This window comes from Macaca thibetana, chromosome 10, assembly GCF_024542745.1.
Source record: "Macaca thibetana thibetana isolate TM-01 chromosome 10, ASM2454274v1, whole genome shotgun sequence".
Taxonomy (NCBI): Eukaryota; Metazoa; Chordata; class Mammalia; order Primates; family Cercopithecidae; genus Macaca; species Macaca thibetana.
The window spans coordinates 20,836,404-20,860,879 of record NC_065587.1 but is presented as its reverse complement, the minus strand read 5'-3'; the positions used below and the strand labels follow the sequence as shown (position 1 = coordinate 20,860,879).

Sequence of the window (24,476 nt, the reverse complement as noted above, 5' to 3'; positions counted from 1 at the left end):
TGGCCTGCTCAGAGCTCCCCAGAGGCCTTCACTCTTTGGGGCAGTCTCTCTAGGGTCACTTTCTGAATGTACCTTCTACCTAAAGTACACAAACACATAAAGCCAGCTAAGCTGGTTCTAGTATGAAAGCTGTAAGTGCCACCCAGCAGGCATTTGAAAACAAGAAATAATTCTTCTGTGGAAGGAGAAGGTGCCATCTCAGCCACCCTCACTCCGCCAGGGAGCCCAGTCTGTGTATTCAGATGAAATTGTGAAAAACATGAGTGTGTGCCATGGCCAGCGTGTCTACACACAGCCACTATTGTTCCTGTGGGCTAGCCCCCAGCAAATTAAAACACTGGCACAGCCCAGCAAGGCCGTTATGAGCTCCTAAATAGAAAACTTCTCTGATGGTAGGAAGATGAAGAGCCAAGATGCTGGTGAGGCAGGTGCAGTGAGGATCCAAGGCAAGGAATTGCCCTGAGAGAGGTGGCTGCATATGGAGAAAGGGAGATCTCTGTGGGCAAGGCCAGCTTGCTTCAGGCTGTAGGGGGAATTTGGTCTGAAGCAACAGGGCACAAACTGTCACTTTGAGCTGCCAGGTTGTCTTCATCTCAGAACTTTCCTATCCTGGCACTCTAGTTACCTTTCTTCTATACATTGGCCTCAGTAACTGCAGTCCAAAACAAGTTACAGCTGCCTTAATCCACTGAGATTCTCTATGAGGGGGTGCAGAAAAGTTTTCCTCTAGTTTGCTTATATGCTCTTTTCATGTTAGCAAAGAATATGAGTTAGAATGTTACTGTGGTAGATCTAAAGGAGAATGAACAGAAGGTGCTGGAGGACCTGTTAAATGATCTCTGGCTGTTAAAAAACATCAAGATGAGAATTAAGGGTATATCCTGATATACTTGGCTGCTTGCACATGAGGCTAGGAGATCCCATGCCTGTTGAAGTTAACTCTAGCCCTGACCTCTGTTGATCTTTTAAGAATGAGGGCTGATTTGAAGGTGCTGTTGCAGGATTTCATTTAGCTGCTCCCCGTTCAAGTGACCTGTCCCGAGGACTGCAGCTGTATCCACCTGATTGCATGAGGTGAGGGCTAACAGCAGAATTTAAAGTGGGCCCTGGGCTGTGGAGCAAAGTGACTATCCATTTGGAGTTCTGTATAACGTGGCAGGAGTCCCAGCTGTTTAATTTCTAGTCACATTTTCAAGAAAGTTGTTCTAAGTTGAGGTTTCTGACAAGATTTCTCAAGGGCAGGACCAGATATGTGAGAGACTTCTAATTCAGAGCTGACCCGTCTAAGCCTCTGACACTTAAACACGAGTCCTGCTGTCCCCAGCACACAACTGCACTGAAGCCTCGTTCCTCTCGGCTGTTGTAGAGTTCATCTGCTGCATGCTCTGTGCAGATACCAGTTGCCTCCCTGCTTGAACAGGCCTCTTCTAGGCTAGGCAGGTGTTCACAGGCATGAAGTTCTGGGCAGGGGAAGGGCATCTTCTGAAATGCGAGTTACCAGGTTTTTAAATGCTGCTATCCTTTTATTTACCATTTAAGGTCTTTTCTATCATATCTAGGTTACTAGTCAGCTTTTCTTACAGTGCTCATAGCAGTTGTATTTGAATTGTATTTTCAGTGAAATTTGTTTTACATTGGCATTTAAAAATTGGCCTTTAACAGCTTCCCAACTGGCTTATAAGATTTTTTTTTAATGAAAACATAACCCATGAGGCTCAGATGCTGTTGAAGAAATAAACAGTATGTTGCTGCTGACAGTAGTGCTTGCCTATTGTAACAGCATTGATTCTGCTGTAGCCTCGATGAACATTTAAGTTGAATAAATCCGTCATTTTCACCCACAAACAGTTGCTGAGCACCTGGATTTGGGTTGTCACTGTGGTTCTCCTGCCAGCGCTGTAATCCAGTGTCTTAGGTGCAGAGTATAAATCATAAATCAGCTCAGCCTCTTAGGAGAGGGGCTGTCAGTGAGGAGGGGACAGTGAGGGGGGTCACTGTCTTCCAGAGGCAGGGTACATGAATTCCTGATGTTTAGAGGTGGAAGGGACCTTAGATCATCTACTTCCACGGTTTTCATACTGTTCTGTGGGGCCATCAGGGAGAGGGAGCCTCCAGACCCATTTAAAGCTTTATTAGATTTAAAAGTAAGATCTGGTATGAAGAAAGGTTTTGTTTCTTAAAATAAAATGTCTGAAAATCACTAATCCAATCTCCTCCTTTTTCATTGAGGAAACTGAGGCTCAGAGAGGGCCAAAGACATCCAGATTACCAATGAGTTAACAGCAAAATTTGAATAAAAGTCATTCTTGGCCAGGCATGGTGGTTCATCCCTGTAATCCCAGCACTTTGGGAGGCCGAGGTGGGAGGATCACTTGAGCCCAAGAATTCAAGACCAGCTTGGGCAATATGTTGAGACCCATCTCTACAAAAAAATATAAAACAAACCTGTCTCTACAAAAAATATGAATAAACCAGCCGAGCATGTGGTGCACTCCTGTAGTCCCAGCTACTTGGGAGCCTAAGGTGTGAGGATCTCTTGAGCCTAGGAGTTCCAGGCTGTGGTGAGCCATGATTACGTCACTGCACTCCAGCCTGGGCAACAGAGGGAGACTGTCCCCCACCCCCCTACCCCCCCCCCCCAAAAAAAAAGGGAAAATACTTTCCCGACTCCTAATCCTCCTCTTGTGCTCTTGGGCCTCCAGAAAGCCTTACGTAAATAGCTGTATTGGTTCTCGTTGAAATCTTGGTGAGGAGCTAAGGTAGTTGCCATCACAAGGCTTGAATTGTGAGCCCTTCTCCCTCTTAATCAAAATCAGAATGTTGTGAGTCTAATCCAGTGTTTTTTTTAACTTTTCAAATACATAAAAACAAAAACAAATGATACGTTATTAGCATGAATCATCAAAGTTTAAGTCATAACATCTTAAATCAGTGGGCTCGGGGAGGGAGCATTTTTTATCAGTGCAGATAGGTTCATTGTGAACTGTCCCAGCATCCAATTTATTTCTGGATTTTTAGTTATATGGGGGAGTTTTATTTTTAAAAATTTGAGTTTTATAGGTAAGTGGTTGCAAATGGTAGTAGTCACAGCTTGCCTGCAATCTCTTGTTGACAAAACTGAAGTAGATGCCTGAAAAAAGGGATTAATAGAATATCCAAAACCTGCTTTCAGTCTTTATCGTCCATATATCAGATAAGAGACACCCAAGGATTTATAAGCACTAGAATTACTCTATTCTCAGGGCCACCAGGATTGAGTTGGCCCTGGGCCTAATGATCACAGCACTAAGCTAGTGCCCTCCCAGTCAGTGACCCCTGCAAAGGCCACACACACACAGCAATGCAGACTGTACAGTGAAGTCCCAAGCAGCCTCATTGGATGTGTTTTAAACCTTTGAGTGTATATAGTTTAAAAGATGGTTATTAATATTTATGACGTTATTAATATCATCAGGACAAATTCTGCGGAAGCACTGCCACAAAAGTTGGTTTGAAAACCACCAGTTTGGTGGAAAGCACCTGTGTTTTAAAGCCCACAGACCTGGAGTGGGATCCTAGCCCTGCAGCAACAGCCGAGTTGCTCGTTGGTGTATGATGAGGAACTCGGAGACATTGCCTCATCTGTAGCAGAGCACTTGGCATATAAATGGAGTGGGAAGGTGGGGGCCTAGCAAATGCTCTCCTCCCCACTGTCCCATGAAATGAGATAGCATTTCTGTCTCTGGCTTCTAGCTGGCATTTGGAACAATCAGAGCCAGGCAGCACTTCCATTCCACTGTGTGTTGAAACTAGACCCTGCTCTGGCTTCCACCTTACAGGGAAAACATTTGACTTTGAAGCATTCCAATCTGAGTTTTGTACTAAGTTACAAATGAATCACTAGCCGAAGAAGACAAACTAAAGTTCATATATGTGTTTTATTTTTTTTTATGTTGAGACAGTGCCTCACTTTATTACCCAGGCTGGAGTGCAGTGGCGTGATCTGGACTCACTGCAACCTTTGCTACCCAGATTCAAGTGATTCTCCCACCTCAGCCTCTTAAGTAGCTGGAATTACAGGCACCTGCCATCATGTCCAGCTAATTTTTGTATTTTTGTAGAGACAGGGCTTTACCATGTTGGCCGGGCTGGTTGAACTCCTGACTTCAGGTGATCTGCCCGCCTCAGCCTCTCAAAGTGCTGGGATTACACTGTGCCTGGCCTCATATATGTGTTTTGTTTTGAAATTAACATTTTGTAAACAGATGGTGGTCTGCATGTGCCCCGATGCTGTACGAGTGTATGGAGCCAATGGGAAGGGAGTGTGGAGAGAAACTGTTGGGGTTGAGGCAGCATCTAAGAACGCCTGAGTCCTGCCATGGCAGCAATCCTGCAGACAGACAGGACCTCACTTTGTTAAACTGATGAGTTTAAGTTCATGACTAAAGATGAAGCCAGAAGCTGCAGACTAGCTTCACAGCTGAGGAGTGGGGAAGGTGGAGCCAGGTGGGCCTCACCTCTGCATCACAGAGGCCTGGGTCCAGGCTATGATGCTCTTAGCATCTCTTTAAGAATAAATCCCAGAGCCCAAGGTTGGAAGAGGAAGTGGAGGCCTTGGAGTTCAGATGGCCCTCCCTACCCTCTTCAATGACAGAGGAGCCCAAGGTTGCCGAACGTATTTAAGACCATGTCACCCAAGTTCAAATAGACATGAGTTAGTAGTAAGTGGTTGCTGCACTTTGCCAGTTGGAAGATCAAGCCTTAGAACTGGAGGTTCTTTCAAGTCCCCCAGAAAGTGCTGATAACCGCTGGCATACACTTTAGAAGTCCCTGTCAGCCCTTGGGACATAACCTGCATCCCCTGGCCCCTTGGGGGTGGTCTGATTCTTTCCATTCTCTTTCATCGGATTCAGTAATGTTAGCTGCTGCCTTATTACTGCCTAACTAGAGACTCCTAGTGTTGTAAATACAGTAAGATGTCAGCTTGCCAGCCTCTCTTACTGGGATGAGGAGATGGAAATGGAAACCATGAGAATGGTATGCCTCTCGACAGTTGCCACTGACCCCTGGAGAGGAATCCTAGTTGGTTGGGAGAAGGGGGATGGTCTTGAACTCTCTCTGCCCCCTTACTTTTGGAGCAGCAGCATCCCTCCAAGGAGCTGAGAGGTCACTCCCTGGGCTAAGCAGCCTGAGCTAGTGCCTATCCACAGACAGGATACTTCACAGCTCACAAAAGGGAGCAGCTGCCTCTGGAAACCATGTACATCCTAAGAGCCCCTCTTGCAGCACCCTCCTTAGGTTGATTCAGGGAGGGAAGCTGTGGGAGGAGTCGGGGAAAAGCCCCGGAGCAGTGCTTCCTCTCCCTGCTGCACCAACATCTTGGAAGCTTGGTGGAGGTGGGGACACAGCTGTTAACAGTAGTGCTGCTCTTCCTCCTGTCCCACACCCCCACTTTCTCTTCCCCTTTCCAAATAGTTTTAATGTGATCTCCTGGCGTTGGAGACCCTGGGCACCACTGCACATTCAGGCCAGTAAACAGGTCAGGCCCATGCAGCCACCGGAGGTGGCAATGCCCAAGAGGCCATCCTGCAGGCACTAGCTGGAGATGCCAGTGTTGAATGACTCCAAGGAAATTGTTTTCCTTCTGAAAAAGAAGCACACAGCTGGGCGCGGTGGCTCACACCTGTAATCCAGCACTTTGGGAGGCCGAGGCGGGGTGGATTGCCTGAGCTCAGGAGTTCGAAACCAGCCTGGGCAACACGGTGAAACTCCGTCACTACTAAAATACAAAAGAAAGCTGTAACTAGGCGTGGCAGCGTGCACCTGTAGTCCCAGCTACTCAGGAGGCTGAGGCAGAAGAATTGCTTGAACCTGAGAGGCGGACACAGTGAGTTGAGATCATGCCACTATACTCCAGCCTGGGCCACAGAGTGAGACTCCGTCAAAAAAAGAAAAAAGAAAACACCATTCCTTATGCTGAAGTGGGCACAGGCCAGACCCCTAGCATCTGAGCGCTTGCAGTGCTGCAGGAAGTGCTCTCCTGGCACTCCCTTGTCCTACCAAGAAGTGGGGACAGCAAGGGACTTAGAGCAACCCAGTACGTGAACCTCTTCATTTACAGAAGCATTTTGGAGGCTGTTTTCACTATACAAAAGGTTCTATAGAACTTTCCAATTGTATTTTGCATTTTAAAATATACTGTTCATTAACATAATATAAAAATATACACAAGGCCGGGCACAGTGGCTCATGCCTGTAATCCCAGCATTTTGAAAGGCCGAGGGAGGCGGATCACTTTAGGTCAGGAGTTCAAGACCAGCCTGGCCAACATGGCGAAACTCTACAAAAAATTAGCCAGGCATGGTGGCGGCGCCTGTAGTCCCAGCTACTCGGGAGGCTGAGGCAGGAGAATCGTTTGAACCTGAGAGGCAGAGGTTGCAGTGAGCCAAGGTCGTGCCACTGCACTCCAGCCTAGGTGACAGAGCAAGACACCGTCTCAAGAAAAAAAAAAAGTGTACACAATTACAAGTGAAATTCCCACTTGCGAGAGGTAACTGACTCACCACCTTTAGTGAGTTGTCTTGGTTTTGTTTTTTAAAATACTCTGCAACAAAGCTTTACTTGTTTTTGTTGTCTGTTACAGAGTAAACCATGGTGTAGGTTCTTCTGCCAGAAATTCTCACACTTTCGAAGTTAGGGAACAGAAATGGTTCAGTAAGTGACAAAATGACAGCCAGAATAGATGGCCTGGGGCTTTGTCACACATCCACCATGGCCTCAGCCTTTTTCTTTCAACCTTGTTTGGCTGGCTCCTTCCTCTGTCCCTAAAGCTGTCCAGTCCTCCACCTGCAAAGCAAATTCTTTCAAGTCTCTGCCTCCAGCAAGCACCCTGTCTTGCTCCTTCCCTTCACTGTGAAACGAACAGAAAGAGTGGCCAGCTCTATATGGTCTTTGTTTCACCACCCCTTCCTCCTCCTCCTGCTTCTGCTGCCCCCCGCCGTCCCAACACTGGGTGTCCCCGAGGATCAGCCACACACTCTAGACCCACTCCAAAGCATTCCTTCTTGCAACCATTCTGCAACCTGCAACCTTGCTAACCCTCCTGCTGGTTCTTCTGTCTCTGTAATTGGCTTGTGAGACTTTGCAGGCAGCCCTCTCACCTACTTCCTCGGCATTACTGCTCTGAGGTTCAGCGCTCTGCCTTCCTTCCACACACGCTTCCTTGGACGTGCAGAAATTAAAGTGCTGAAAATGGAGGCCTGTTATATACCACAGTTCTAAGTCTCTAGAGGCCTCCTTCAGGCACCTGGGGAGACTGTGAAAGCATCAGGTGTCCCCACCTGGACCTGTCTATGTGGCCATGCTTCACCTGCACCCCCACACAGCTTGGTGGCATTAACCTGGGGACTAGTTCTGGGCCTGAAGACTGAGCTCAGCCTTGTCAGCCAGAGATGCCTTGGGGCTTCCCCTGAACCGAGAGGCCACAGCGTCTGCTCTTCGCGTTTACCCTCTGTTTCAGGATGCAGTCAGCACCTAGTGCAGGGGTGAACGCTGATGCCAAGTTTGCCCTCCTATCCCTCAACCCCAAGTAGGAAGTTCACCTCTTATTTCCATATTGTAATTGAATTCCGACACCCCACCAGCCCTTCCTGGGACTAGGGGAAGCTCCATCGTCAGTCTGTTTATGACACTCAGTCGTAGGAAGCTCTGACCTTGGTTAGACAGGAATGGGCCAGAGCACCCAAAGCCACTGGGCATGGCTTCTGTGTGCTGCCCCAGGTGAGGGCAGAGGGGCCTCTGCCTCTCCTTACCTGGGACTACCAGATCACCCATGCCAGTCACATGTCTTCCGGGTCACCCTGCTGCCCTCCAAGGCACCTCATGCCCTCAGAGGGCCCTGCTGATGCCTGAAAAGCCCAGATCAAGCTGAGAGCAAGAGCCTGGCTGCCTGTTCAGGAACCCTCTGCCCTGTTCTGCCTTGGTACTGTGTCACCCCTCATTGCTGAGGACTGTAACCAATATGTACAGAGGGAGTCTTGGCTTCTGACAGCTCTGGATATGCCCTGTGATGCCTTCATGTAGTAAGTCATTGAAGGTAAGTATCTATACAGGCTTCACTGGTGACTCACACATGTCCCCCTCCACCATTCCATGAAATGACATGGCACTTCTGTCTCAGGCACTGTTTGCTCTCACGAATGTGCTGCCTGTTAGGGAAGATGATCAGGCAGATAAATACATACCCTCATCCAAAAAGAACAGGACCTGAAAAAGCCTCTTAGAGACAGCCCATTGAAAATGGAGACCAGCATTTCATACAGCACATAGTGAAAAAGGTTTGATCTGAATTTAATCTTGCAAAATGAAAATATTATTGAAATAAGTATCTTTTTTGAATTGACAAAAATTATATATAATATACAGTATGTTTTGAAATATGTATACATTGTGGAACGGTTAAATTGATCTAATTAACATACGCGTTACCTCACGTACTTTTTTTTTATGATGAGAAACACTTAACATCTACCCTCTTAGGGATTTTCAAGAATATAATACGTTGTTATTAACTAAGTCACCTTGTGGTACAATAGAGCCCTTTCACCTAATCCTATTTAACTGAAATGCTGTATCCTTTAACCCGTATCTCCCACTGTTTTGTTAAAAAGTATGTTTTAACACAAGGTAATTGCAACTATAGGCTAATTCTTTGTTGTTGTTGTTATTGAGACAGGGTCAGTCTCCCTCTGTCGCCAGGCTGGAGTGCAGTGGCACGATCTTGGCTCACTACAACCTCTGCCTCCCGGGTTCAAGAGATTCTCGTGCCTCAGCCTCCTGAGTAGCTGGGATTGTAGGCATGTGCCACTACGCCCAGCTAATTTTTGTAGTTTTAGTAGAGGTGGGGTTTTGCCATGTTGGCCAGGCTGGTCTCAAACTTCTCACCTTAAGTGATCTACCTGCCTTGACCTCTCAAAGTGCTGGGATTACAGGCATGAGCCACTACTCCCGACCAGGCTAATTCTTAAAAATAATATTTTAGGTGTATTTCCCTCCCCAAATTATATGATTACACAATAGGACATCATTTCATGTTTGATTTTCTACAGTGTAACCAATCACGGGATCATTTTAGGAAAAGTTAGTCAAGGGCTTCCTCAGTTTCCCTCTTAAATCCTTTAGTTTTGATATTCACATCGTCCCCCTAGGAAGCACCTAATTGGTTAGACATGTCACTTTCCCCTTCATTTGTTAATGGACCTACTCTCTGAGATCCTTATTTGCCAATGGCTACACTCATCTGAGCATTTGGCCAACAACACATTCATCAACTATGTGAAATTCTGCATATTTTACAAAACTTAAATTGTACTTTGATACCTGTTTTGTTGTATTTTCAACATCTCACAATCCATAACAGAGGAAAGTTGGGCTATGGTGGATGGAGAGTATGTTAAGGAGGGAGAGATGTTTAAGTGGAGAGTGATTTTTCTAAGTGGTTGAGTTGTGTAGAGAATACTTTTCATGTCTGATGACTTTAGCTTTCTCCACAACTAGTCGCTACAGGAACTTGGATACTGACTAGTTGGAGTTATAGCTCAGAGGAAGAAGAGAGTACATGCACGTCTGAGCAAGGAACCTGCCCCTGGGGGGATAGCAGTGACATCAACACATGGCAATATGATGAGGTCAAGGTGAGTCAAAACAAGAGGGTGGGTTTCAGGATCTGAGCCAGAGTACATGGGTTAGTGAACAGGAAAGGCAGGAAATATTTGTTAAAAGCTTAGGCCAAAAAAGTCTCCTATGTCAGGCCAAACACTCGTCCCAATTCTATAGGTATTTGAGGTTTCTGAACAGAGAATGGAACGAGATGATAATAGTATTTATTATGGGCTAGGACTGTTCGAGTACTTTCCACGAATAACACACTTAATTCTCCTGTTAACCTGGCGAGGTACTGTCATAGCCTCATTTGAAACTAATATGACTGAGCCAGTAGAGCTGTTAAGCCCCTTGCCCAAGGTCACCCCGAAAGTTGAAGCAGCAGAGCCACGGTTTTCTGAATCTGGACCCTCTGCCTCCTGAGATCACGCTTTCAACCGCTGCGCTACCCAGGCTCTCCTGGGCCCAGGCTGACTGGAAGTGTGTGCTGGGAGGTGAGGCAAGTTGAGGTGGAAAGAGCGGTAAGAGGCCACCTGCATGATAAAAGGCCTAAACCAGGGCAGGGAAGAGTTCAAGAGCAATTCCAAAGAACACTGCATGTTAAAGTACTAGTGCTGTTTCATTGGGTTTACACAGGACTGTTTCTTTCCAAAACTCAGTAAATCATGCATGAAGCAATCACCATTGCAAGAAGGAATCAGCTGCTCACTAAAATTCACTGTTTCAGCCAGGCATGGTGGCTCATGCCTGTAATCCCGGCATTTTGGGAGGCTGAGGAAGGTGGATCACCTGGGGTCAGGAGTTCGAGACCAGCCTGACCAACATGGTTAAACCGTGTCCCTACTAAAAATACAAAAATTAGCCGGGCGTGGTGGCAGGCACCTGTGATCCCAGCTACTCGGGAGGCTGAGGCAGAAGAATTGCTTGAACATGGGAGGCGGAGGTTGTAGTGAGCAGAGATCGCATCATTACACTCCAGCCTGGGCAACAAGAATGAAACTCTGTCTCAAAAAAATAAAAAGTAACATAAAATTCACTGTTTCTCAGGAGGAGCTCCCTCAACTAAACAGCTTCCCTTCTAATGCAGGGACAAATTGGCACTTAAGATAAATGTGCAGCAGACACCAGGGGGGTTAATGATCCTGTGACTGATTACACTATAGAAAATCAAACATGAAATGATGAAGCTAGAGCATAGGATCTGCCTAGGCAAGTGCCTGCTTGTGCACAGCTCTGTGCCACCCAGCAGGCAAAGCCCTGACCCAGTGTTGTGAGACCTGTGTTCTAGCCTACAATCACTTACGGGGTGGGAGTTGACCACTCTACTCTGCTTTAATTTCTCACCTATGGGGATTTTTGTCCGATCTGCCCATGGGACTGTTGAGGGGACTGTTGAGGATCCAGTGAGGAAGTAGATCATGTTTTCAAAGTCTGGCTGATCTACAGCAGAAAGAACGGTCCTGCCAAAGCTGGCACTTGAACATCTGTGACTGATTCCCAGCACCTCACCTGTGGTCTCCATGGGAGGCGGCGGGAACCCTGCTTGTCTGCCACACAACCTGCCAGCTCCAAGGCAACAGCATCTCTCCTCTTACCCATATCTGCCAAACCCAAGAGAAGAGGGAAATACGTCAGGTGTCTCAGAGTGTGGAAAGGACTCTTGGCCATCTCCAGCCAGGACAGTCCCCAACAAGAAATACTGGGGTTGGGGTGTTGCCAGGGACAGGTTTTCTGGCAAGGATAGGAAGCTCTGCCCTTGGCTGCTGAGCTCTGAGAGATGGGCTCCATGGGTGGCCTTGCTTCTAGCACAGGCGAGATCTAGGCAAGTGGTCAGCAGTGCAGACCCCCTCCCTTCAGGGCTCCAGCCACCTTACCTCCATGTGGGCCAGTGTCTGGATATGCAGCCAGTGATCCCTGAACTTCCCAAATACAAACCTCTTGATGGATGCCCATCCTGGGAAAGAAGTGGCGCCAGAGGTTGACTCCCTGGTCAATTTCTAGTGTTTCCTCTGAGTCCCAAGGGCAGTATTCTGCAATAAGCTGTCTTGTCTGGCCTCTCTTGCATATAACTGGTCTATACCCCACAGGGAATTAGGGTCAGGCGGCAGGTCCAGAGGATAGAGGCGCTGTGCCCATGCCTACTAAACAGCCCGGTTATGGCCTTGCGGGGAGCGTTCCCCGTCCAGTCTCAGAGTAGGAACACACGTCCAAGGATTCCTCCAGGGCCCTTTCCTCTGTAGTACCCTCAACCCTGCTCTGCACTTCAGTAGTCCTGCTTGACCCACAGATCCCTCCCACCTGCTGTGCCCCCCATGCCCAGGGCTGCTTCTGTTGCTCCCCCACCTTCCCTTCCAGCCCAGACTCCCACTCCCCTGCAAGCCATCCAGAAGAAGTCTCACACTAAGTCATGGAAAATGCACAAGCCAGAAACAGCACAACTGTCCATCCACAGGGCAAGGAATAAGGAACTTGTGAAAGTTATCCACAAACAACATAGCAACGAATCAATGAAGTAGTTACATACAGCCACATGGATGAATTTCACAGAATATTGAGTAGAAAAAAGAATAAAATATATGCTGTATGATTCCATTTTTGAGAAGTTCAAAACCAGGCAAAACGAAACTATTCTTTGGGGGTGTGAGGACATGGTAACTACAAAAGCCGAGGTCCCGGTGGTCTCTAGGAGGATGTGGAAAACAGGTTGGGGAGGATCTAGAGTGCTAGGGATGCTCCAGGTCTTGGAGTAGTGGGTTTATAATTCAGCAACCTCTACAGATACGTTTGATGTGCTTTTCTACATATATGTTATTTCATGAAAAAAACCCTCGCACCCCGTCCCTCTGCTCTGCCTTGACCGGCTCAGGGCACGAACCCGCTAGTGTGCACACCTCTTACCCTGTTGGCCTCAGTGGGGAGCATTGGATGGGGAGCTTCCAGGGCCTAAGGACAAAGGGTGACCCACCACTCAAGAGTCCCACCTTTATTCCTTCCTCTGGGGTGTCTCCCTGTCCCAGGCTGTCACATCCCAGCCCCAGCCCCACTGTGTTCTCTGGGGAGTTTGGCTGTGTTGACCTGGAGCACCCAGTCTCCTGGCTTCCTTGGGTGGCCTTACCTGACCTAGGTCTGTTTCTTACAGAGGGACCTGCTCTGATGAGCCATTCCAGTGCCCCAGCTTAACGTAATATCTGGTGGGATAGTCTTGGTCTTCGTCATTTTTTTCTGTCACGTGGTCACCTGCTCACTTACTTACAGTTAGGGGAAAGCTTACAGGGAGTCCATGTCTGGGAACGTTTGATTCTTTGTGAGAATGTCAGTCACACAGCAAGGTGAACTCCTACTCCATGTCAGAGGCACCCTGGCCATGGAAACCAGGCTCCTTGTCCTCATGGAGAGGAGTGCTGAGAGAAGACAGGGAAGTGTGATGAGGGCTGCAGAGCAGGCTGGTGGCCTGTGGGATCCTGCCATGAGCAAGTCAGGAAAGGAAAGAAATGTTTCACTGAAGGCCTGAGGGATGGAGAGGGAACAAGAGGGAAGATGCTCAGCTATGTCTTCATTTCCTTTAGCCCTGACAACATGCTTTGTGATAGGTATTATGATTCTCATTTTACAGAGGTGGGAACCGAGGCACAGAGGGGTAAAGAGCCCAGCCCAAGCTCACTCAGCTAACATGTGGCAGAATGAGGACTTACACTCCTGTCTCCATGATTCAGAAGCTGTCAGTGAGGAGGCTGCTGCCACAGCCATGGTCAGGAATGATGGTGGTTTCACTGGTTATGGAGCAAGGAGATGTGTGGGCTCAGGAGAGGCACTGATGATAGAACTGATGTTCCACGGACTTGGGGAGGGATCAGAGACAACTCCCAGCTTCAGCCTTGATCAACTAGGTGGACAGTGATTCACATTCACCAAGATGAAGAAACGGGAAAAGCAGATTTGGAGGGAAAAAAATCATTCATCTAAATTTGATACATTCTACTTCAGTAAAAAAAAAAAAACAAAAAAAGAGAGAAAGAAATGGGTTGATTAAATGAAAACAAAACAAGATGATTCCATGCCTAGAACTCCCACTGTATGCCACCCCTCCTTCAATCCCAACATTCTCACACCCTTCGCCCTGCTTCCTTCCAGCGTCCTCATGTATACCTGTCCTTTCTGAACCTGGGGCCCTCCAATATCCAATGCCAAGCAGATTGCGTTCGAGAGAACCACCTAGAGGACACTGCCCTTGGCCACACCATTCACCACCTCACCCGTGCTTTCTCCTTCTCAGGGCAGAATTCCCTTCATCTTTCTAGTCCTGAGACCATTCTCTGCGTGCAGAGCTGGTCTATAGGTGTGCAGCCTCTGCAGTTACACAGGGCCCCACACTCAGAAGGGCCCACCTTCAGTTTAATGTTCCTCTGTTGCCATCTTGAAGTTCCTAACATATTAAACAAAGGGCCGCACACTTTCCTTTTGCACTAGGTCCCACAAATTATATAGCGGGTCCTGTACATATGTCTGCATCATAATGAGGCAAACCAACGTGCGGCAGCCTTTCCCATCTGTGGCAATGAACCTCATTTCCATCTAGGAAGTCCAACTGCTTCAAATCACAGGGAGACAAAGCAAAAAAAGAAGCTCAATTCTTCTGTTTCTATGAAATACAGTTTTATGTGTAGTTTTATGTTTCTTCCTGGATAATAATTTAGGAGGGAACCCTGAGGAACAGGATACAGAGATAACAAATTATGGACCATTAACTGTGGCTAATTATTTCTTTATGGCTTAGAGTGGAGGCACATCTGAGTTACTCTGGCACTCACAGTTCCAGAAGGGAGGGGCTGCTTAACTACAACATAGGGCCAACATAGGGCCCATGGGGAGATGAAGGGAGAAGCCATTTAGTGCAGGCTCGGCATCCCCAGTCCAGAACCTGAAACGTTTTGAGAACCGACATGCTCAAAGGAAATGCTCATTGGAGCATTTTGGATCTCAGATTTTCAGATTAGGGATGCTGAACTATTAAGTATAATGCAAATATTCCAAAATCCGAAAAAATCCAAAATCCAGAACACTTCTGGTCCCAGCATGTTGGATAAGGGACACTCAACCTGTAATCTCAGCCTGGCTTCTGAAGCATAAAAGCATAGCAGCATCTAAGCATGCAAATAAACTTATGTCCAACCCAAAGGTCTAGTATCTGGTTGGACTTTGTGGAAGAAAAGGATTTCCTATTTCACAGAATCCTTTTGTTCCTCACCCTTTCTACCCAGAGAGAGAGAGCCGCTTAGCATAAGTCATGGAAGGATGACTGGGGACTATCAGAACCCTCAAGAGAAAGGTTTGTTGGTCTGGTTTATGCTACATTTAGAAGAAGGCCCAGGACTGTTCCTACAGTCTAGACTGGAACGAGGACTCAGGGTAGGGGTGGGGTGGGTAGTGGATGGAGAAAGAGGAGAGTAACCAGGAAGAAAAATGGGTACCCAGGTATCCTCTGAGGGTGACTCGAAAGAGATCAAAAAGCAACTGACTGAAAGTCAAGAAACCCTTTTGCCATCACCGTAATCCATGAATGTTGAAGACTGACTGAGCAGGCTGTTTTCTTTCTGGTAATGGACAGTTCCTTCTAGACGCAGCAGAGTTACAATTCCATACTGTAATATGTTGGATAATGAGCCTTCCACTGGGTCTAAAATTAGGACTTTGACATACAAGAAAAACGTCTTCAGGCTTCAGGTTTTCGTTATCTGGTTTCTTTTGGATACTTTTTGCTCTTCTATCTTTCCTCCAGAAAAGATCAAGCTGACCCACTCACTGTCAGCACCAAGAATGCTGTAAGGGTACTGAAGACAAATTGTGCTGGTTTGGGAATAAGATAAAAGAAGACAAACTCCTCTTTCCACAACTATGTGCTAGCCCAGAAGTACCCTGGCCACTTTAGTCATTTATTTTACCTCATTTGACATTGATCTATGATATGATCAACATGACTCACCGGTGCCTAGAGATTCTCTAACTTGTTTTTCCTGGCCCTGCACCCTTCTCAATACCCCACACCCCAGACTTACTCCTCCTCCTTGTTACAGCTGGCTCGTGGGAAATGGGACTGGCCTGGGGCTCTCTAGAGTGGGCGGAGCTACCTCTCTAGCAGTGCTCTCGAAAGTGGCTATTGTTTCTGAACTGAGAGCTTTACAATGAGCAGACACTACATGCACTGTTCTTCTGAAGATTTAATTCCATGTATCTGGACATGGCCCGAGAAGGCTCTTCCTTTAGCATGGTTTGTATGCTCATGTTCCAGTCTTCCTATTTCCTACCTGGAGAACTTTTGCTCTTCATTGATCCATTCATTCTTGGTGTGCTAATTTGTGTTTCAGCTGTGCCAAAATTAAGGTTTAGGATTATCTTCTAAACAAAAAGGATGACCTCCTTCTCCTGCGTCTAGACCCTAAGGCATTTCCCTGCTCACTAATGGGATCAAGAGTATTTTCATATGTTTATTGGCCATTGTGAATTTTTCTTTTTTTTTTTTTTTTCTCTTCTTACAAACAGAGGTATTATTGCATTTGGTCCACAGTTGTATTTCACATTATCTCATGGAGCAGGGCCCCTGGGTGTTGGTCCTTGTGCAGTACTTGGCGGGGCATGTGGCAGGGGGAGATGCAGCAGTATAGCTGGTCAAGCCAAGAAGCGGGGAAGGAGGGCTGGAGGCTCCTTAAAACCTACTGAGGGGCTGGGCGCAGTGGCTCACGCCTATAATCCCAGCACTTGGGGAGGCTGCGGCGGGCAGATCGCCTGAGGCCAGGAGTTCGAGACCAGCCTGGCCAACATGGCGAAACCCCGTCTCTACTAAAAATACAAAATTTAGCCAGGTGTGGTGGAGCACCTGCAGTCCCAGCTACTTGGGAGGCTGAGGCAGGAGAATCCCTTGAGCCCAGGAGGTGGAGGTGCGGTGAGCTGAGATCACGCCACTGCACTCCAGCCGAAGCAACAACAACAAAACCTACTGAGGCCACAGTGTGGGGAGTTAGCATGAACAGGGGGTCAAGCTTAGCCCTCACACCTCAGAATTCCACTTCCTTGTACGGGCCTCACTTTCCCCACCGGGCCCCAGGGCAGGTCTGAGGGTCTGAGATCTGTTGGTCTGAGGTTACTAGGGAAATCCAGCCACTTGGGAGCCTGAGATATTTAGCATTGTGGCCAGGCCCCGTTTCCCAAGGGACTCATTTCCCAGCACCCTCTCCACTGTCCCCGCCCCATTCCTAGGGGGAAAAAAAAATGTATGTTTCTTTTGTTAATACATCCTGAAACTTTAGTGGGTACAGAAACCACAAACTGATCAGCTGACAAAAGGGGGAAAAGGTGAGGCAAGCGGAAAGCTTTGGGGACCAGTTCCCTCCAAGCCCAGGTCTCTTCTCCCCAGCACAGCTCGGCCCACAGCCTGGAGGTGCCAACAAGGACCCTCACCCAACACTTAGCGGGATATGGCCTTGACCCCTTCCCCCACAGCCGGGTGGCTCAGTCCTGCGAAGGACCAAGGCAAGGGAGACAAAAGCCCTGCTGCCTGATCCCATGCCACCACTCACAGACCCTCAGTTGATTGTCAGCACTGAACACGTTAAGAAAAAAAGAGATGAAAACACAGAAAAACCCAAAAACCCAGACGGGGAGATGATGTGGGGAGAGAGCATGCTGCGAGACTCAGTAGCCAGCCTCCTCCTGGTAGTAAGGGGGATATTCAGGGACCTCCCCCGGGCCCAGGCAGTCACCAGCGCCTGAGGGAGCCCCATCCGCCACTGTGCCTTGTGGGCAGTACTTGGGGTCGTATATCTGCTGGCCCAGGCCAAGACCTGGCCACTCTGGTTGGCGCCCTGTGTGTAACCCTTCTGCAGGGACATGGAAGAGTTCTCACACTTGTCATTTCCCAGCTTGGGGTCATAGATGTGCCGCCGTGTCCCGGGAGCCATCATGCACACCTGGCTGACACACTTGTTTGTACCCATCTGGACACTGATGATCGAGTGGTCCATGGGGGGCAGGATTTAGTTTTTGGGGTCATAGAAATGCCTCCTCGTGCCATATGCAGTCATCCCTGACTGGCTGGCGCATTTGTTGGTGCCCATCTGCAGCCTGAGGATGCACTGGCCAGCCTTCACGGGGGGCTGCTGAAGTTCCGCTCCTGCTTCTCCAGTACTTGATGCCAGCATCCACCCCGCTCTGCAGCTCCTTAGTCTTGGCCTTCCCTGCCAGGGCAAGAAGAGACACCTGCAGCTGCAACCTCAAACAGGTCGTTGGCCTCGAACAGGTCCACAGGGTTCATGCCGTAGCTGACCATGGTCTTGATGAAGTTGGAGAGGTTTTCTAGCTGGTGCCAGTTCTGCATGGAGTGGTTGGGCTTGGGGACTGAGCCCAGCTGTAGCTTGTTCATGAGTGTGCATAAGAGCATCCCGTCCGTCCTTCAGGCCCTTCTGGAAGTTGGGGCTGATGGAGAGGCCAGTGAGTCCCTCAACCCAGCTGCGGAGCTCTGCCTCCTTCTGGGGGTCATATTTGGACAGAAGCCAGTTCTTGACCTCAGCCAACAGCCCGTATGAGGAGGTGCCCTTGTTGAACTGCGTGGAGCTCATGACTGGCAGACGCGGCGGTGGGATAGGACTGGACAGGATGGGACAGTACCTGTGAATCTTTTGTTCTTATCTACCCACTTTTACTGGGTTGCTTTTTCTTACTGGTTTATAAAAACCATTATATATTGGAGCTTTGAACTTTTTATTAAATGCAATGTAATCATAGGCTTGTTTAAACTGAATTTTTTAGTGGCATCTTTGTCAGTTACTAAGCTACTGTCTCTCGGCTTCCAACCCACCCTTCTATATTCAGCTCTGGGATGCTGGAACTGAAACTGCGAAACTACAGTCCTCCGTAGCCAGCTGGCCTTCTGATAGGTCCTGCCAACAAGGGGAGCTAGAGAGAGACTCGAAGCCAGGAGGAGGGTAGAAGGAGTTGCTCCTTCCTGTTTTGCTTGATGCTCCAGTCAGTGTTGTTCCAGCATTGGCTTCTTACCATGAAGGGAGCACTTGGTTCCAGTTTCCAGCCTCTTGCAGCAGTCCCAGAATGATCCTCATTCCAACCCTTGGTGGTAACAGCTAGGTTATATCTGTGGTAGGCAGAATAATGGCTCTCCAAAGACATCCACATTCTTATTCCTGGAACCTGTTGAATATGTTATCTTAAATTGCAAAAGGGACCTTGCAGATGGGATTAAGATGAGGACTTTGAGACGGGAGATTATCCTAGGTAATCTGGGTAGGACCAATGTAATCACAAGGGTCCTAACAAATGTAAGAGGAGGGCAGAAGGGTCAGTGTCAGAGTGATGTGATGTGTGAAGGATTCAATCAGCCATTAAAGAGGAAAAGAGGAACGATAAGCCAAAGAATGTGGGCAGCCTCTAGAAGCTGGAAAAGGCAAGAAAATGGATTCTCTCCAAGGGCCTCCAGAAAGGAACACAGTCCTGCTGGCACCTTGATTTTGCTCAGTGAGTTCAGCCAAGAATGGCTGTTGAGGTGCTAGGGAGCAGTGACCCCAGGGGCCCTGAGTTTTAGTATGATTCTGCCATTAACTAGCTGGCTTTGGAGATAGCATGGTCCCATCCTGAGCCTCAGTTTCCTTACTCACTGTGTGCTGGGCACCATTATCTCACAAAACAAAGTAGGTGTTGATATTTCTCATCCCCGATGGCTTTAAAGAGGGAAATGAAATAATTAGATTTGTACTTCAGAAACATCACTTGGGCTGTGGTATTAAAAAATAGTTGGCTCTTTCAAGGCTTGGTTCACATTTTCCCTCTTCCACAAGTCCCCTCCCCACCCTGCCTAACCTCTTAGTTGGAGTCATTGTCTACCTGGCGCTCCCCATAAAACAGAGAACTACATATACTGTAAACACCTTGAAATTGGACATCACACGTTTCATCCACATGTGCTCCACCAGGCTAGGTCTATGCCAGGACTGATAAATGTGTGCAGAATTATCCTCTGCACTGAAAAACCATTTTCGTGGGACAGAGGAAGAAATAATTGAGCCACTCAATACTTGTTGGGGACTCAAGCCTTCTTTTGATAAGGGAGTTTATCTGCAAGCCTCAAGGGGTGTACAATTAAGCACTGCAGATGTATTTCCCCTAGCTCTGAAAGGTTCTGATCTGCCTTGAGTACTGATGTTGAAAAGGACTGTCTAGGAAACAGGCCCTGAGGCCAGCTTGGTTTATTGTCACTAGGCTTTAATCATATCCTACAACTTGGAACCTGAGAGGGTTCTTTTCACCTTGCACAATACGATGTGAGCTTTGCCGAGCTGCACTATTGATAAATGGGAAAGAGCAATAGTGACCTGCATTTTCTTTTGAGACTTTTGCCCATTAAATATATTCTTCCTTAGATCCAAGCAATTCAGTATTATGGAAATAAAAAGCTTTTGTTGAATACCTGTTCTACAGTTTGAAGAGCAGTTCTCCTGTTTTCATAATTTAGAATAACTTGAAGAAAAAAACCAAAATACCTATTATTATCTATGAAAAGACTGGAAAATTTTTGTGATTTCTATAGAGTCCATAACCAAGAACAGTAGACCTAAGATATCCAGAGACTTCCCAAATAATTTTTTTTTTTTTTGAGACAGGGTCTCACTTTGTCACCTAGGCTTGAGTGCAGTAGCATGAACATGGCTCACCACAGCCTTGACCCCTTGGGCTCAAGTGATCCTCCTGCCTCAGCTTCCCAAGTAGCTGGGACCACAGCTACAGGTGCACACCACCACACCTGGCTAATTAAAAAATTTGTTTTGGTAGAGATGGGGGGTTGCCATGTTGCCCAGGCTGGTCTTGAACTCCTGGGTTCAAGCAGTCCTCCTGCCTTGGCCTCCCAAAGTGCTGGGATTACAGACCTGAGCCACCATGCCTGGTCCCAAATAAATTTAAAAAGAATTTCACTGGGGATTAGTTAAAATATTCTGGGATTAATTTTTACTAATTTATTATTATTATTCTACCACACTGCCTCTGGTGGTGTGGTGGGGACAGAGTTCGATTGAAAAGAAACAGTTGGGTGAGGTGGCTCACGCCTGTAATCCCAGCACTTTGGGAGGCTGAGGCAGGCGGATCACGAGGTCAGGAGATTGAGACCATCCTGGCTAACATGGTAAAACCCCGTCTCTACTAAAAATACAAAAACCTCCTTAGCTGGGCATGGTGGTGGGCACCTGTAGTCCCAGCTACTTAGGAGGCTGAGGCAGGAGAATGGCGTGAACCCAAGAGGCGGAGCTTGCAGCGAGCCAAGATCGCTCCACTGTACTCCAGCCTGGACGACAGAGCAAGACTCTGTCTCAAAAAAAAAAAAAAAAAAAAAGAGAAAAGAAACATGAGAGAACTTTCTGTAGTGACAGTCATATTTTATAATTGGATGCAGGGGCTGGGCAGGGTGGCTCACGCCTGTAATCCCAGCACTTTGGGAGGCCAAGGAGGGCGGATCACCTGAGGTCAGGAGTTCAAGACTAGCTTGGCCAATATGGTGAAACCCTGTCTCTACAAAAAATACAAAAATTAGCCAGGCATGGTGGCGCACACCTATAATCCCAGCTACTGGGGAAGCTGAGGCAGGAGAATCGCTTGAACCTGGAAGGCGGAGGTTGCAGTGAGCTGAGATTGCGCCACTGCACTACAGCTTGGGCGACAGAGCAAGACCCTGTCTCAAAAAAAAAAAAAAACAAAACTTGGATGCAAGATACATATGTGAATACATTTGTCAAGACAAAGACTAATTCCAGCAGCAAATTATGGTGATATTATATGTAAGCAAGTAGACAGTGATGGAGGTTACCCTGAAATGGAGCTCAGCCCCTGCCATGCTCACGTGTTCTGTAGCTTTCACTACTGGCCTCTTTATGGCCTCCATTGCAGAGGGCCAGGCTGAGAGGAAAAGATGTTCTGCTCTCTGAAGCTGCTGAACCTGGAAGACACAGGGGAGGCAAGGTAGAACTGTGGAAAATGAGAAAGGTACTAGGAAGCATATAAAAAATAGTAGCTAACATAAACCCCATTCTATATGTGGGTATTTTATTTCTTTTCTAGAAAAATGCTAAAAAATTAGCCTGGGGGAGCAGATCAGAGCCACAGTTCCCAATGTGTGGTGAGGAGGGACCCTACAGGCTCTGAGACTCATTCAGATGGTCATGAGGTCTAAATTATTTTAATAATAATAATAGGCCGGGTGCGGTAGCTCACTATTGTATCCCATCACTTTGGGAGGCCGAGGTAGGAGGATCACTTGAGGTCAGGAGTTCGAGACCAGCCTGGCCAACGTGATGACACCTCGTCTCTACTCAAAATATGAAAATTAGCCAGGCGTGGTGGCGGGCGCCTGTAGTCCCAGCTACTAGGGAGGCTGAGGCAGGAGAACAGCTTGAACCTGGGAGGCAGAGCTTGCAGTGAGCCGAGATGGCACCACTGCACTCCAGCCTGGGTGACAGAGCGAGACTCCATGTCAAAAAAAAAAAAAGGAAAATAATAATAATAATAATAACGGGTTATTTGTCTTTTCACTTATTTTCTCTTTCAAGTGTACAGTGGAGTTTCCAAACACTGAGTGACATGTGAGAGCTTAAAAAATTAAATGCAGAAGTTGGTTTAAAAATCCAGCCATCTTCTTTTAAGCCACATATTAAAGAAATTTGCAAAGATGTAAAACAATGACACTCTTCTCATTATTTTTTTGTTGTAGACAATATAGTTGTTTTTCAATAAAATGTTATGTTAATGTGTAATGAGTTTATTATTGTTATTTCTAAATGAGTTAAATATTTTAAAGTTTCTCTATTTTGGGCTGGGTGTGGTGGCTCACGCCTGTAATCCCAGCATGTTGGGAGGCCAAGGTGAGTGTATCACTTGAGGTCAGGAGTTCAAGACCAGCCTGGCCAACATGCGAAACCCTGTCTCTACTAAAAATACAAAAATCAGCCAGGTGTGGTGCCACACGCCTGTAATCCCAGCTACTTGGGAGGCTGAGGCAGAAGAATTGCTTGAGCCCAGGAGGTGGAGATTGCAGTGAGCTGAGATCGCACCATTGCACTCCAGCCTGGGTGAAAGAGCAAGACTCTATCTCAAAAAAATAAAAATAAATAAAAATAAAGTTTGTCCATCTCAATTTATAATATGCTAATTTTTATTTTATTTTATTTTTTTAAGAAACAGGGTCTTACTCTGTCACTCAGGCTAAAGTGCAGTGGTGTGATCAGAGCTCAGTGCAGTCTCAAACCCCTGGGCTCAAATGATTCTCCTGCCTCAGCCTCCTGACTAGCTTGGGGTATAGGCACACACCATCATGCCTGGCTAATTTTTACATTTTTTGTAGAGATGGGCTTTCACTATGTTGATAGGCTAGTCTTGAATTCCCGGGCTCAAGTGATCTTCCTGCTTCGGCCTCCCAAAGTACTGGGATTAGAGGTGTGAGCCACTGTGCCTGTCTAATATGATAAAATCTGATAGCTGTTAAATAAACACAGGATCTTTAGGAGTCCATAGTAATTTTTTTAATTAAAAGTGTTTTAAAAGTGAGGTAGAATTTACATACAGTAAAATGCACAAGTCTTTTTTTTTTGAGACAGAGTCTCACTCTGTCACCAGGCTAGAGTGCAATGGCGCGATCTTGGCTCACTGCAACCTCCGCCTCCCAGTTTCAAACCATTCTCCTGCCTCAGCCTCCCAAGTAGCTGGGACCACAGGCGCCCACCACAACACCCAGCTAATTTTTTGTATTTTTTAGTAGAGATGGCGTTTCACCATGTTAGCCAAGATGGTCTCAATCTCCTGACCTCGTGATTCGCCCGCCTACGCCTCCCAAAGTGCTGAGATTACAGGTGTGAGCCACCGCACCCAGTCAAATGCACAAGTCTTAAATGTACAATTCAACTAATTTTTACATATGTATACACCATGAAACCTTCACCCACTTCAACAGATAGACCATTTCCTTCACCCTGGAAGGACCCCTTGCACCTTACTGAATCAATACCTAGTCCACCAGAGGTAACCATTATTTTGATTTCTACCACCATAGATAATTTTGCTTGATTTTGAATGTCATATAAATGGAATCATATACTTCTTACTTCATTTGGCTTTTTTTTTTTTAATCTCAGCATACTGTTTTTGAGATTCATCCATGCTGTTCTGCATATTACTATATTTTTTTACTTTTATTATTGCTGGTGGTATTCCATTGTAAGATTATATCCCAAATTGTTTTATGTTTTTCTTGATGGATATTTGGATTTTGTCAAGTTTTTGGCTATAGAAATTAAGTGGCTATGAACATTCTTGTACAAGACTTTTGGTGGACATATAAACTAATTTTTCTTGAGCATATTCCTGGATGTGGAATTGCTGGGTCCTAGAGTTTGGCTTTGTAAAAAACTGCTGGCCAGACACGGTGGCTCACGCCTGTAATCCTAGCACTTTGGGAGGCCAAGGCAGGTGGATCACTTGAGCTCAGGAGTTTGAGACCAGCCTGGCAAACATGGTGAAACCCCGTCTCTACTAATAATACAAAAATTAGCTGGGCATGGTGGTACGCTCCTGTAATCTCAGCTACTCGAGAGGCTGAGGCACAAGAATCACTTGAACCCGGGAGGTGGAGGTTGCATTAAGCTGAGATTGCACCACTACACTGCAGCCTGGGTGACAGAGTGAAACCATGTCTCAAAAAACAAACAAACAAACAAAACAAAACAAAGGCCAAGCGCGGTGGCTCACGCCTGTAATCCCAGCACTTTAGGAGGCTGAGGCGGGCGGATCGCCTGAGG

The 24,476-nt window shown here is 47.0% G+C and overlaps 2 protein-coding genes and 1 pseudogene across 2 annotated transcripts in view; all 3 read right to left on the bottom strand.

Annotated features, from left to right (window-relative positions):
• ASCC2 (activating signal cointegrator 1 complex subunit 2) overlaps nucleotides 1-24,476 on the bottom strand; it is a 402,689-nt gene that overhangs the window by 242,490 nt on the left and 135,723 nt on the right. The gene's annotated exons all lie outside the window — the stretch shown is intronic.
• The window catches only part of ZMAT5 (zinc finger matrin-type 5), a 357,894-nt gene that overhangs the window by 307,638 nt on the left and 25,780 nt on the right, over nucleotides 1-24,476 (bottom strand). The window lies entirely within an intron of this gene.
• LOC126963976 (calponin-2-like) lies at nucleotides 16,162-21,019 on the bottom strand (annotated as a pseudogene).